Below are 15960 nucleotides of genomic sequence, written 5' to 3'. Positions count from 1 at the left end.
TGAGAACCAAGTTCCATTCTCAGACAAAAGGTAAACAAGGAAAATTCAGCGAGCTGGTTTTGTTTTTAGCTTATTGCTGTCTTTGTCAGAATAAACCTGCTCCATTGCTTGAATTACTAAAGACAGCGAGATGTTTGTAAATTTAATATTACAATAACAGAAAATGTGAGAGCCTATTTAGCCAATAAAGTTAAAAGGGCTGGGACACATTTCAGGTGGTAGAGCATCTGTCTAGCAAGCACAAAACCCTGAGTTTAAGCCCTAGTACTGCCAAAAAAAGAGAACATTTTTCCTTCTTTTAAAGTTCTCTCCTTAACATGAGGCAGACACTGCTTACCTTAACATGAGGCAGAGGAAGGGCATTGGGAAGAATTGGAAGAGCCTTGGTGTGGTAGACTGGGGAGAGAGGTTTAGACACAGTTGTGTGTGTGGTAATGGAAGAAGGGAGAAAGTGATGGCAAGAAGTCACAGTGGGATCTCTATGTCCTCTATCAAGGTGGGGTAAAATAATTTTTGATGCACAAAATGGAATTTAACCATGTGGGTGGTAGGTAGTCTTATAAACCTTTAAGGAAAAAAAAATATGAGGGATCTGCTCCCGATGCTCATTCGAACCATATTGTACAGTGTAAATGCATGTCCTAGTGTCAGTGAGTTTTTGACCCCCTTGGACTGTATTTTCTCCCACAGACCTCTGGGAGCTATCCCTTATGTTTGCTCCCATGCCCTGATCTATCCCTACTGCAGAATTCCACAGAATTGTCCTAGTGCCATGAGAATAATGCTGAAGCACACTTCCCAACCCTCCCAGCTATGTGTTGTGAATAAACCCTGACCACTAAATGAATGGAGAGAGCTCCCCTCCCCCACCTCACTATATGCTCATAGGTGGCCCCACCCAAATGCAGACTAGAGCCAGGTTAGTAAACTTGTATATATATTACATATATGATAAATATACAGCTATATGTATTTCTTTCTCTAGGATTTCTACTTCAATTCAAAGGTTTTTTAAAATTAAAGACTTCCAGTAAGTAGCTAAAAAAGAATATATAAAAGATATTAATAAAGACATAAAAGAATAAATAAAAGATATTAATCTCTGATCTTGGATAAAAGAATTCATACGGACATTTGCATAAAACAACATACCTTTAAATATAAAGAACCATCCAGAATGTCTTAAAGGCTGTCAAACTAATATAATAGAAAATAGCCCTATTGTAAAAAAAAAAAAATAGAAGAAGCAGCAGCAGTCTCAAGCATAAGGTCTTTCTTTACTCTACCACCCCACGAAAAATAAAAAATAAAATAAAATAAAACCTCACTGACAATGAGGAAGTGAGGACCAGTGGTTACAAAAGAATGAGGAAGGAAGAAGGAAAAAGAATGATAAAATACAGTGAGTCTTCAGCATCATGAACTTAAAGAATACTTATAGGCACGTTTCCTTTCTCACCAATCAGCTGTCTTTAAGGACTCTAAGTCTCCCTATTTAACCCAAGGTCAAACTCCTTATCCTAGAAGACAATCCAAGTTGGTTAAGATGGACTCAATTGCCATCTTTCCTTGGAATGCCTATATCTTGTTCTCTCTTTCTCTGTCATAATTCCTTGCTAATAAACTTTCCTATCACAAAAAAAGAAAGAAAGAAAAAGAGAACAAAAAAGAAAGACCCTATTGAGCAATTGCCAAGGATGCATTTTTGAGTCTGGAATAGCAAAATCAGCATGAGCTGATTTACTACAGGAAGTAGTAGCAAGGCCAAAGGCCGACCTTCATTTACTTAAGTTGGCATTCAGATCATAAACAAACCATTGCTAACACTCCAAAGACCTGCGGCATGCTCCTTCTTAGCACTAGTTCATTACAAGTAGCCATTATACTGATCTCTCATACCATGGGTTGTTTTTGAGGATAGGGTAGGTTTTGCTGTGACTGTCAATTTCCATGATGAACCACAAAGCACTCCCATTTCTATTGTCTATACTCTGTTTTGGATGCTGGGATTAGAGCCCAATGAATGCACGGTATTTCTGCTTTGCTGGCAGGGTCTATGCTTGGATCTGCCTATAGAAGGCACTGGAGGGAGGCTTACAAAAAGGAATTTTCCTCCATTTCCTGTTGTGTGAGTAGTAAAGGCAGTTTTTCTGGTACTTGTAGAACCAGGCTCATTGCATACCACAGTGAGACATCAGCAATAGCTGAGAAGCAAGTACCTCCTCTTTAAAGGTCTGAGGTTCATCCTACAGAGCCCTTCCTTTAACCTGGAAGAAACCAGCATCAGATAGCCAATGTGCTTCCTTCTGTTGTTTGACTTTCAGGCTAGTCAGACTACTCCACAGATTTCCTTATTTACTCAAACTTGCCTTCTTGATATCATCCTTTTACTTAATTTTGTAAACTTTGTGCTTTAATAATTTTTATTCAAATAGCCTCAATGTTTTCTGCCTTGCAAGTGATTAAAGTCAAGCTGGAATCCCTGGCCTTAATCTAACCTTCTCTCTCAGTACAGGATCAGAAATGGATTGTTCACATTGGTACTAGTATACTTGTTGGTGTCTTGTTTTGTTTTGGCAGCATTTGAGCCTTGCTGTTGCTAAGAAGGAGTTCTACCTCTTGAGCTATCGACCTCACTTGGTTGTGCTGTTTTTTTTTTTAATAGAGCCTAGCATTTATGCCTAGGCCAGTCTGGATTGCTGTCTTCCTGTCAATACTCCCTGTAGAGCTTGAATGACAGGTACATGCTACCCTTCCTGGATTTTGTTGACTTTTATTGGTTGAGATGTGATCTCATCAAACTCAACCCTCCTGATCTCTGCTCCTGATCACAAGTGTCAGCCACAATACCCAGCTTCTTTTTTCTTTAGTAGATGTGTTTTTTTCCCCTTGTATAGCATTAAATTCACTGTAGATTCTGCAGATTTTGATTAGTAGGAACCTAGTTGGAAGTAGCCTGGTTTTTGAGAATATTTCAAAAGATAACCATATTGGTGTAGCTATTTCTTGAATGGTATCTGTATTTATTATTTATTTATTTATTTATTATTAATTAATTAATTTATTTATTTATGGCAGTACTGGGGTTTGAGCTCAGGGACTTGTTTTTGTTAGGCATGTGCTGTCTAACACAGCCACATACCCAGTCCTCTGAAGTGTGTGTGTGTGTGTGTGTGTGTGTGTGTGTGTGTGTGTGTGTGTGTGTGTTAGTACTTGTATTGGGGCTTGAACTCATGGCCTTGTTGTCCCTTAGCATTTTTTGTTCAAGGTTGGCACTCTACTATTTAAACCATAGCTCCACTTTTGGCTTTTTGCTGTCTAATTGGAGATGAGAGTCTCATGGATGATTCTGCCTGGGTTGGTTTTGAGCCACCATCCTCATGTCTCAGCCTTCCAAGTACCTAAGTGTACAGCTATGAGCCACTAGTACCCATTTGAATTGTATTTTTAAAGAAACATCCTGATCAAAATTCCAACCTCATTCTTCAAGGAAATAGAAGAGGCAATCCAAAAATTCATATGGAACAATGAAAGACCCCGAATAGCAAAAACGCTCCTCAATGGAAAGAACACTGCTGGAGGAATATCAATAGCAAATTTCAAACTCTACTATAAAGCCATAGTAATCAAAACAGCTTGGTATTGGCATAAGAACAGACCTCAGGACCAATGGAATAGAATTGAAAACCCAGAAATGAACCTACAAACCTATAGCCACCTAATCTTCGATAAGGGAGCTAAAACAATAGAATGGAAGAAAGACAACCTCTTCAGTAAATGGTGCTGGCAAAATTGGTTAACTACATGTAGAAAACTTAAGCTAGATCCTTATATATCACCCTGCACCAGAATCAACTCCAAATGGATCAAAGACCTTGAACTCAAAGCAGACACTCTGAAAACATTACAGGATGGAATAGGAGAAACCCTAGGTCTCCTTGGCTCAGGCCGAAATTTTCTGAATAGAGACCCGGAAACACAACAAATCAAAGAAAGGTTGGACAAATGGGATTGCACAAAGTTGCAGAGCTTCTGCAGGGCAAATGACATAGCTGGCAAGATCAATAGAAAGCCCAGGGATTGGGAGAAAATCTTTACGAGCCATACAACGGACAAGGGTCTCATATCTAAAATATACTTGGAACTCAAAAAATTAAACCCCCAACAACAAATCCTCAAAGAAACAACTGCCCAATAAATAAGTGGGCGAAAAACTTAAAGAGAAGCTTCTCTGAAGAAGAAAGAAGGATGGCCAATAGACACATGAAGAAATGTTCAACATCCCTAGCCATAAAAGAAATGCAAATCAAAACAACATTGAGATATCACCTCACTCCAGTAAGAACGGCAAAAATCAAGAACTCTAACAACAACAGATGCTGGAGGGGATGTGGACAGAAAGGAACCTTACTTCATTGTTGGTGGGAATGTAAACTTGTTCAACCACTTTGGAAAGCAGTATGGAGGTTCCTCAAAAGACTTCACATAGAACTCCCCTATGACCCAGCAATCCCACTTTTGGGCATTTACCCAAATGTTTACAAACAAGACCACACTAAAGCTACCAGCACAACTATGTTTATTGCAGCATTATTTACCATAGCTAAGATATGGAACCAACCCAGATGCCCCTCAGTAGATGAATGGATCAAGAAAAGGTGGTATATATACACAATGGAATTCTATGCCTCCATCAGAAAGAATGATATTGCCCCATTTGTTAGGAAATGGAAAAACTTGCAAAAAATTATATTAAGTGAAGTAAGCCAGGCCCAAAGAAACATAGGTCCCATGGTTTCCCTTATTTGTAATATCTAGTATATGTATGAGTCAAACGGAAAAGGTCAGATAATGTGATGTCAGGAAAATGAACCCTTAGATGTGTATTTTAAGATTTTTTTCTTTCATGCATGTGTTTCTAACGCATTTATAAGATTATCTCTTTGTTGCTTTGTTTGTCCCTCCCCCACAGTATAATCCCTGCTTTCACTATATTTGATGTCAGTATAACTGTGGAGGAGATGGGGAAAAACCAGTTGTTTAAGGATACAGGTGGACCTGTTGCAACAATGAGAAGTACAAGTTGTCATGTCCAAAACGAGCTTTACAACGTCGGTGCGGGGGGGTGGGGGGGAAGAGGGGGAAGGAGAAGGATTGGGATTGGGGGGGAGAGGGGAGGCTGGGAAGGGATGTGAAGGGTAAACACAGGAGGAGGCTGCAATGCTTGGTAAGAAATGTATGCATTATCCTGCCCATGTAATTGCAACTCCTCTGTACAGTATGTTCTCAAATAAAATAAAATTAAATTAAAAAAAAAGAAACATCCTGGTTGGTGGGCACATTTTTTTTTTTTTTGCCTTGCATGACTAATGACATAATAGCCTTAAGAAAATAAAGGTAGGTGTGTATAATGGTGTGTACCTGTACTCCCAGCTTCTCAGGAGGCTGCAGTTGAAGGATTATTTGAGCCCCAGAGTTTAGGACTAGTCTGAGAAATAGAGCGAGATCCCTTATCTCTTAAATAAAATAAGCAAATAATGTCACATTAGATATCTGTATGAAAAAATTGTAATTGATCAACTCCAGCATTCTCTGCCTTCAGAAATCTTGGTCTTGTGAAGGGTAAACAAAGGAGGAGGCTGCAATGCTTGATAAGAAATGTACTCATTATCTTGCCCATGTAACTGTAACCCCTCTGTACAGTATGTTCACAAAAAATAAAAATAAAAATTAAAAAAAAAGAAGTCTTGGTCTTTGGTATGAGGTTGTTAAAAAGAAATTCAAAGAGATTTCATCTGAATGTTTTTGCATGTAAAGAATATGAATGCACCCTCCCCCACGGTATAACCCCTGCTTTCACTGTATTTGATGTCGGTATAATTTGTGGAGGGGAAGGGAAAAAACAAATTGTTTAAATAGGGATACAGGTGGACCCATTGCAACAATGAGATGTACAAGTTGTTATGTAAAAAAGAACTTTACAACTTTGGTGTGGGGGGGTGGTGGGAGGAGGTTTGGGTGGGGGAATGAGGGGGGGGATTGAAAGGGATGGGAAGGGGAAACAAAGGAGGAGGCTACAATGCTTGATAAGAAATGTATTCATTACCTTGCCCATGTAATTGTAACCCCTCTGTACAGTATTTTCACAATTAAAAAAAGAATATGAATGCTTCCAAGATGTTCATCTGTTTTGTTGAATTTCACAGTTTGGCATCCCAAGTGAGGAAGCCGGAGTTGCCTTGATACATTGGTGCTGAATGCCAGCATAGGCATTTGCTGACACATATACTAACCTAGGAACTAAGGACTTCAGCACTCCAATATAACCTAGACATTTCCCATCCAAGTTCAGAGAAACATAGCCCTGTAGGCAGGCTTCTTCTAAACTTCCCTCTGACTATGATTTCAGATAAATTATTTTAATCACATCATTGTCCATATAGTTGAGACATGCAATGACACATTTCTACTGCCTAAGGGGGTAGTCTTTAATACCAGAATAATAAACCACAGGGCTTAGTCATTGGGGCAAGCAAGGTTTTGTCTGCCTGATGTCTCTGTGGATAACATTTCTTCCCAGGTCTTGGGCATTTTGGCTCTGATGGGGCTGACTGCAACCTGTAGACAGAGAGGCAGCACAGGATCCCAGCCTGGACTATTGAAGTACCCCATATACTGGACTTCCTGATTGTGGGGGAAGGGGACACCTGACTCAGCCAGCTTGTTTCAGTCTACTCTTGAGCTCTTGCTGAATCTGTCAGAGATTAGGTAAGGTATTTTTGCTGGGCTTGTTCACTGTGAGGCTAGTTGAAGTCTAAAGCTGTCAATAGACATCTTGGCCTTTCTTGGGGAGAGCCCATCTGAGAAAGAAATCACTGTGGTAGAATTTAGAAATGGGAGAAAAGAGGCAGGTTGTTCAGGATACAGTCTCAAATCCAGAATGCAACCTGGACTTTCTTCTGGTAAAGTTCGAAGAACATTTCTCCTTTTGAAAAAGCTGATATAATTGGATTCTATACCTGCAATGGAAGGTTCTGACTGTTGATCTTGATCTCCACAATCTACAATTTTTCTGCTGGGCTATGGATATCACTCTTGTTTTAAATGGCAATTAAGTTCAATGATATAGCTAGACTATATTGATGAGTGCAACTCAACATTTGCTAAGTCTCCACTTTGTATAATGTAGATGTGGTCAACAAACCCTAAAAAACTGACACTGTAGTTACAAATGATTTACTTTGACAAATTGTCCTTCTCCTAGGGCTTAGAATATTGACCTTTAAATTATTATGGGATTATCCAATTAATAGAGACACTGTGGTGAGTATTTTATGTAGGTCCCCTAAGGCTATTGTTACAGCAAAAGTGAATTTACTGTCATTGTTTGTTAACTTTTCAAGTGCTCAGAATGTAATAATCTAACTCTAAATAGATTAACCAACAGGTTTTTCCACAACATCTGAGAAAAATTCAGATAGGTTTATTCTTTCATGTGCTTAGATGACAAATATGGCTTATTCATGCAATGTTGACAGCTAATGTTTTAGACTGGTAGGTCTTAAAACATTCAAAAAATGGATGGAAGAGATAGGTGAGAATGTTGAAAGGGATAACATTGATCAAGATGTACTGTATTCATATACTGCTTCATCAACTCCTTAGTATAAAGACCTAAAGATAACACAAGAAAAAAGAAATAGGCAATACAAAATAAAAACAAAACAATAAATAATGACAGTAGTAAAGGAAGTATGCAAACACAAGGTTATTTTTTTTTTTTTTGGAATTCAGCGTTTATTTTCTTATTCATTATTGATATAAAAGATAACTATTTAAATTAACAATAGTAACAATGTACTGAGTGACCATAGTATAAATGAGATTAATGACCACAACATCCTGAGACAAAACCAAGAAATGGCAATACTTTGCTATCTAAACTACATGATCCTCTGGGCAGCCCAGAGGATCATGTTAGGCCTCTGTTAGGCCTCTGGACTAACCCAGCTTTCTTCTCCGTCTTGTATGTAGTTCTCAAGGCCAACTGAGACCATATTGGGAATACAACATTCGGATGGAAGGCGAGAAAGGCTGGACCCTTCTCCCACCTCCTTGTCTTCCTTTTCCCACTCCCAACTCCTGGAATGAAGATACCTTCATTGCTTTTGTCTGACATATCATGGGACCTCTGAGATATAAAACTCAAGTGGAGTGTCTGCTTTTCAAGGTGCATCACCCGTGTTCCCACTGAGGCACACGCAGACCAGAGAATATCCATTCCATTTAACTTTCACACAATGATTTTTCATATTGTATTTGTTCTTTTTTTTTAAATTTAATTTTATTTTATTTGAGAACATACTGTACGGAGGGGTTACAATTACATTGGCAGGATAATGCATACATTTCTTACCAAGCATTGCAGCCTCCTCCTTTGTTTACCCTTCACCTCCCTTCCCAGCCTCCCCCCTCCCCCCCACCCATTCATACCCCCCTCCCCACCCCCCCACACCGACATTGTAAAGCTTGCTTTGACATGACATTTTGTAATTCTCCTTGTTGCAACAGGTCCACCTGAATCCTTAAACGACTTGTTTGTCCCCATCTCCTCCACATGTTATACTGACATCAAATAAAGTGAAAGCGGAGGTTACACTGTGGGGGAGGGACATACAAAGCAACAAAGAAATAATCTTATAAATGCGTTAGAAACACATGCATGAAAGAAACGAAAACATTAAAATACATATTTAAGGGTTCGTTTTCCTAACATCACATTATCTGACCTTTTCCGCTTGACTCATACCTATACTAGATATTGCAAATAAGGGAAACCATGGGACCTATGTTTCTTTGGGCCTGGCTTACTTCACTTAGTATAATTTTTTCCAAGCCTTTCCATTTCCTAACAAATGGGGAAATGTCATTCTTTCTGATGGAGGCATAGAATTCCATTGTGTATATATACCACATTTTCTTGATCCATTCATCTACTGAGGGGCATCTGGGTTGGTTCCATATCTTAGCTATGGTAAATAATGCTGCAATAAACATAGTTGTGCTGGTAGCTTTAGTGTGGTCTTGTTTGTATACATTTGGGTAAATGCCCAAAAGTGCGATTGCTGGATCATAGGGGAGATCTATGTGAAGTCTTTTGAGGAACCTCCATACTGCTTTCCAAAGTGGTTGAACAAGTTTACATTCCCACCAACAATGAAGTAAGGTTCCTTTCTGTCCACATCCCCTCCAGCATCTGTTGTTGTTAGAGTTCTTGATTTTTGCTGTTCTAACTGGGGTGAGGTGATATCTCAATGTTGTTTTGATTTGCATTTCTTTTATGGCTAGGGATGTTGAACATTTCTTCATGTGTCTATTGGCCATCCTTCTTTCTTCTTCAGAGAAGCTTCTCTTTAAGTCTTTCGCCCACTTATTTATTGGGCAGTTGTTTCTTTGAGGATTTGTTGTTGGGGGGTTTAATTTTTTGAGTTCCACGTATATTTTAGATATGAGACCCTTGTCCGTTGTATGGCTAGTAAAGATCTTCTCCCAATCGATGGGCTTTCTATTGATCTTGCTAGCTATGTCATTTGCCATGCAGAAGCTCTGCAACCTCATGCAATCCCATTTGTCCAACCTTTCTTTGATTTGTTGTGTTTCCGGGTCTCTATTCAGAAAATTTCGGCCTGAGCCAAGGAGACCTAGGGTTTCTCCTATTCCATCCTGTAATGTTTTCAGAGTGTCTGCTTTGAGTTCAAGGTCTTTGATCCATCTGGAGTTGATTCTGGTGCAGGGTGATATATAAGGATCTAGCTTTAGTTTTCTACATGTAGTTAACCAATTTTGCCAGCACCATTTACTGAAGAGGCTGTCTTTCTTCCATTCTATTGTTTTAGCTTCCTTATCGAAGATTAGATGGCTATAGGTCTGTAGGTTCATTTCTGGGGCAAACATAAGGTTATTAAGAGTTCTTAGAGGTTTTCAAAGAATATGTATCCTGACAGAGAAAATGTATTTTAGATATTAATTGACTTACCAAATTCTCTTCTGATTTCTCTTCTGCTATAATGCGTACTGGAGCTCTTCCTGTCTACCTTAAATTAGTCCTCATCCTTCCACTCTAACCTTCATTTTAAAAACAACTTTATTGACATATAATCTACATATAGTAATATAACTCAGTGGTTTCTGTTCCATTATTATTGTTATTATGATTATTATATAGAAAAATGAACTGTGTTCTGTTTAGTCCCTCCATTGAACTCACCAAATTTGTAATTACATATTAAGTTGTTTATTATTTATGCAACATTTAATTTTGTGATGAACAATGTGTATTGGATAGAAACCAAAAATAAAACCAAAGAAATATTTTGAATATGATGAATTTTATTTTTCTAAACTTTTCTGTGCTTTCTCAAATTTTTACAATGAGCATGAATTTTTAAAAATAAAAGATACTACTTTAAAATAATGTTATCAAGAGCAATAACATGAGTACACAACTGAATCCTACCAAACTAATGTCAGACCAAAAAGAAGTTTCAAAGGACACAACTATGACATGCTTTTACAATTCTTAAACCAACCAAAATAATATAATTTTTGTGAATGAAAACATATGTAACAAACCTTGAACACAAAAACAAGGGAGGACTGACCATAGGATTTAGAATAACGGGTATTTCACATTGGAGAAGTCAAGAGTATGGAAAGGATAAATCATATTGTGTAATGTTTAAATCAGGTTAAACATATGTTTCCTCTTATCATTTCCTACTGTAAAAACATTCAAATATTTTCTTCTATCTTTAGATATATTTAAACATATTTAGTATCTAATATTTTTACATATAATAAGGAGAAAGTTCTATGTGAAAGTAATTTAAATAAAATTATTTTGTCAATTGTGAAATATGTAGATGTTTGTTTTCTGGACATATGTAGTATTATTAAAATAAAGAGAGAGATCAAATTATACTAGAGACCCATAATAACAAAAGCAACATGATATTGGCACAAAAACAGACATATAAACCAATAGAATAGAAGGTCCAGAAGTAAATTCATACAGCTACAGCCATCTGGTTTTCCACAAAGGACCTAAAATGTACATGGGAGAAAGAACAGCCTCTTCAGTAAATGGTGCTAGGGAAGTGGATATACACATGCAGAAGACTGAATCTAGATTCTTATCACTCATAAAAAAATGCACTAGGGCATGATAAATTATGTGGGTCTCTAGACATTTACACAGTGAGACCAAAGGAGGATATTCATAAGAGCAGATCACAAAGTCTCAACATCTTTGTGCATATGATCATATAAAATAATATTTTTTTGAAATGAACTCCAAGAAATGGAAACAAGAGAGTTTTTGGTTGTTTGACTTTTGGGCTTGAATTCAGGGCCTGGGCACTGTCCCTGAGCAATTTTGCTCAAGGCTAGTGCTCTACTACTTTGAGCCACAGCTCCACTTGGGGTTTTGGAGTGGTTAATTGAGATGAGTGTCATGGGGCCTTTTCTGCCCAGGCTTTGAAACGTGATCATCAGATCTCAGCCTCGAGGCTGGGAATGTGGCCTAATGGTAGAGTGTTTGCCTTACATGCATGAAACCCTGGGTTTGATTTCTCAGAACTACATAAACAGAAAAAGCCAGAAGTGGCACTGTGGCTCAAGTGGTAGAGTGCTAGCCTTGTGCAAATGAAGCTCAGGGACAGTGCTCAGGCTCTGAGTTCAAGCCCCAGGACTGGCAGGGGAAAAAAAATGACCAATGACTGACAAAAAAAAAAATCCGATCTCAACCTCCTGAGTAGCTATGATTACAGGTGTGAGCCACTAGCATTGGTCAAGATTTTTGTTGTTGTTATTGCTGATTTTGTTGTCCTTTACTTTTTCTTGTTTATTAGTTTATTTGTCTTTGGGAGGGCAAGGAGGAGCACATTTTCTGTTGAAAATGAAATATACGACTTGTGGGTGGGGACAACAGGAGGGAAAAACTGGGAGAAAATGAGAAAAGAAATGTACTCATGTACTTTCTTTCAAAAACTCATAACCTGACTTGTATAATTGCAACCCCTCTGTACATCACCTCTATAATAACAATAAACTATATTAAAAATTAATTCTAAATGGATCAAAGATTTAAATGTAAAGCCTGAAACTTCGAAACTATTTGAGTAAAATATAGGAAAGATTCTTGCAAATATAGGCAGGGACAACATCTTTCTAAACAAGATTCCAGGTGCTCAGGAAATAAGAGAAGAAATCGACGAGTAAGATTTTATCAAATTAAAAACCTTCTTTACAGCAATGGAGACAGTTTCCAGAATCAAAAGACAATCTATGTGTTGGGAGAAAGTCTTTACCGGCTAAAAGTCTACATAGAAAGCTCCAAACATTAAACTTAAAACACAACAGGCATCCAATTAAGGAATGGGCAAATAAATTGTGTAACTCTCAAAAGAAGAAATATAAATGACTAATAAACATATGAAGAAATGTTAATATCCTTAGCCATAAAGAAAATGGAAGTCAAAATGACACTGAAATTCCATTTCACCTCAATCAGAATGGCAAGCTTCAAGAAACTAAACAACAACAATTATTCATGGGGATCTAGGGTTAGGGAGGCCATTACACTGTTGGTGGGTATGTTAAATCAGCCACCATATAAATTAGTACAGAGATTTTTTTCAGAGAAACCTAAAAATAGAACTATTATATGAACCAGTTATACTAGTGTTGAGCATTTATCCAACAAAGTGTATGTCAGCATACAAATGTAAGTCGATATACAATTGAGATACAGGCACATCCATATTTTTTTGTGGTGGCACAATTTACCTCAGCTATGATATTAGCCTATGTGTCCATCAACTGATGAATGGGTAAAGAAAATGTGCCACATACACACAATGGAGGATGGTTGGTTCGGCCATAAAGAAGAAAGAAATGATATTGACAGAACAGTGGAACTGGAAATTATTGTAAGTGAAATGAGCCAGACAGACAACAGTGTGTGTTCTCTTTCATATGGTGAATCTAGACCTAAGAAAAGAAAGAAAGAAAGGAAAGAGAAAGAAAAAGAAGAAAAGAGTCAGAGTGGGGCTGGGGGGGGGGGGAGGAGGTGGCAAAGGGAGGAAATCAGATGGAGAGGGGAAAGGGTGGGTGAATACAGTGATACTATTCAATGTACATGTGTGCAAATAGAACCAGGTAACTTAAGGGGATTGGTGAGTTTGGGACAGACAGGGGACAATGATGGAAGGGGAGACATTGATCAAGATGCATTGTACTCATAAACGGACATGTTGAATTGAAGCCCCTTTGTACAACTACTTAAAAGTAATTTAAATTTTTTTTAAAAGAAAAAGGAGTGCAAAATGGAATCTCTGTATCTTTCCTCTGAGAGTCAGGATGTGTGGCACCCTGTGGTGACAGCCTGTGACCGTGCTATGGACTATTTTCTAAATGGCCAGACCGTGCCCTGGCTGTGCAGTGTTTTCCACACTTTTTCTGGGTGGGCTGACCTCTTCAAGCTTATTCACGGACAGGCTAAACCAATCCTTTACATGTAGCGACTCATCCAAACACTCAGTTTCTACCAAGGCTGACAATTACAAAGAGGAAGAAAAGGAGGTAATTGTAGGTTCTAAGAGATAGTACCTTTCTTGTGGTCAGTTCCATCTATGTGTGACATGAAAAACGTTCAAGTCAGAAAGAGGCTCTGGGTTTCATGGAGCTCCTGCTGTCTATTTTCATTTCCTCAGGCAAGATACGACCTTACCTCTTATATCTGCTGCTCATTCTAGACAGATACTTTAGATGAAAAAAGACTTCTAAAGACAGGAAGTAGAGAGATGACAAAATGTCTTGTAATAAGCCCTTCCAAATTTAGAAGCAGGCATCTGGCATGGTCCTCAGGGAGGACACTGGCCTGGAGACCTCCCTCCCTCCTCCCCCTCCTCCCAAACTCTGCTTGGGGACAGGTTATAGGATTGGAATCTCTTGACTTCTTTCCCAGAACGCTTTCCAAACCACCTCACAGCCTGTGGCCTGTTTTATATGTGGAGGAAAAAAAAGCTTTATTAATAGTCATTTATTTCATGACAGTGCCTAATTTGAAAATAACTTTACTAATTTAAGTTATAATATTCTTTAACCATAAAGAAGAATGAAATTAGATTGTCTGCAGGAAAATGGATAGAACTGAAGAACATGATGTTAAGTGAAAATCTGCCAGGCTGAGCAAGAAAAAGATCACATATTTTCTCTCATATGTAGACTCTAGACTAAAATAAAAAAATGACGGGTGGCCTTGTCTTCGTCTTCGCAGATGTCGCCCCGCTCCAGTAGACTCCTGTCCGCCATCTTTTTGAGACCAAACACCATGCCTTCATATTTACAGAGTTCTGATGGAGAAATAGTTGAAGTTGATGTAGAAATTGCCAAACAATCTGTGACCATCAAGACCATGTTGGAAGATCTGGGAATGGATGATGAAGGAGATGATGACCCAGTTTCTCTACCACATGTTAATGCAGCAATATTAAAAAAGGTCATTCCGTGGTGCACCCACCACAAGGATGATCCTCCTCCTCCTGAGGATGATGAGAACAAAGGAAAGCGTACAGATGATGTTCCTGTTTGGGACCAAGAATTCCTGAAAGTTGACCAAGGAACACCTTTTGAACTTATTCTGGCTGCAAACTTCTTAGACATAAAAGGTTTGCTTGATGTCACATGTAAGACTGTTGCCAGTATGATTAAGGGGAAAACTCCTGAGGAGATTCACAAAGCTTTCAATATCAAAAATGACTTTACTGAAGAGGAGGAAGCCCAGGTACGCAAAGAGAACCAGTGGTGTGAAGAGAAGTGAAATGTGCCTGACACTGTAACATTACAAGGATTGTCCTGAATACTAGTTGCACTGCTCTGTTTATAATTGTTAATATTAGACAAACAGTAGACAAATGCAACAGCATATCAATAGTATTAGCCTAATATTGTCCTCATTGCATGTGTAGTTTGAATACACATCCCAAACTTTGGCTGAGTTTCTTCTAGTCTGAGTGAAAGCTTCTCTTTTCTGAATAAAACAATTATGGGTTCTCTGTGGAAAGTGGCATTTTAGGATTTCTCTTTCTGTAAGAGCAATTTCTGCCTAGTTTCTTGTCTAGTTAACTTTAGTTAAGCTTGCAGAAGTTGGCATTGTAAATAAAACAAGTTGCAACAATGTTTCTGATAGAATTAACAAAATATATCTTTATTCACAAATTGGAAACCGGAAAAAGGCTATTTGAAGTTAATGTTCTTAGAGGGGTTTTTAGTATATTGTCTAAAGTCTAGGTAGGACCACTGGTATGTATGAAGCAGGGCTCTTAATTGGACCTGAGGACTCTTTTTTCATCTAAATTTTAATCTCAACTTTGAATACGTTGCCTAGAGATTCAGTTACTACCAAGTTTAGGTAGTGTTTTGGGGGGAGAAATGTAACTAGACAGCTGGTTAGTTTTTTTTTTTTTTATTAAAAACAATTTATGTGGTATGTCATCTTTTTCTGATCAGGGTTTCCTTGTGGAGAAAATAGTTCATAGTAGTTGCATGTAAAAAAGCAATTAAACCTTTGCCATTGAGTAGGTGGCTAAATTAAAAAATCCTTCATAAGATTCTTTCAATAAAAAGTAAGTTGCAGAGTAAAAAAAATGACATAAGTGCAAAGCAGGGACTGTTTGTAGGCTTTATTCGGATTACATTCTATGCATAGATGGAAATGTCCCAATGAAATTCCTTGATACTATTAAGATATGCTAATAAGAAAGTGACAGTACGCTGAAATGTAGAAGATAGAGTCAGAAACTACTGGGAAGTAAGAATCTGGCTACAAAGATCTCCCATTTTTGTAGACTGTCTTTTTAGCTTGTTAGCTATGTCCTCTGCCATGCAGAAACTTGTGAG

The 15960-nt window shown here is 38.1% G+C and overlaps 1 pseudogene; it reads left to right on the top strand.

The window, feature by feature from the left end:
- Positions 1-14392: 14392 nt before the first annotated feature.
- Positions 14393-15123, top strand: LOC138812099 (S-phase kinase-associated protein 1 pseudogene; annotated as a pseudogene).
- Positions 15124-15960: the final 837 nt, after the last annotated feature.

The sequence above is a fragment of the Dipodomys merriami genome, unplaced genomic scaffold, assembly GCF_024711535.1.
Source record: "Dipodomys merriami isolate MVZ:Mamm:240054 unplaced genomic scaffold, mDipMer1.0.p SCAF_56, whole genome shotgun sequence".
Lineage (NCBI taxonomy): Eukaryota > Metazoa > Chordata > Mammalia > Rodentia > Heteromyidae > Dipodomys > Dipodomys merriami.
Note: the sequence above shows the minus strand (reverse complement) of the source record. Positions and strands in the feature narration are given on the sequence as shown.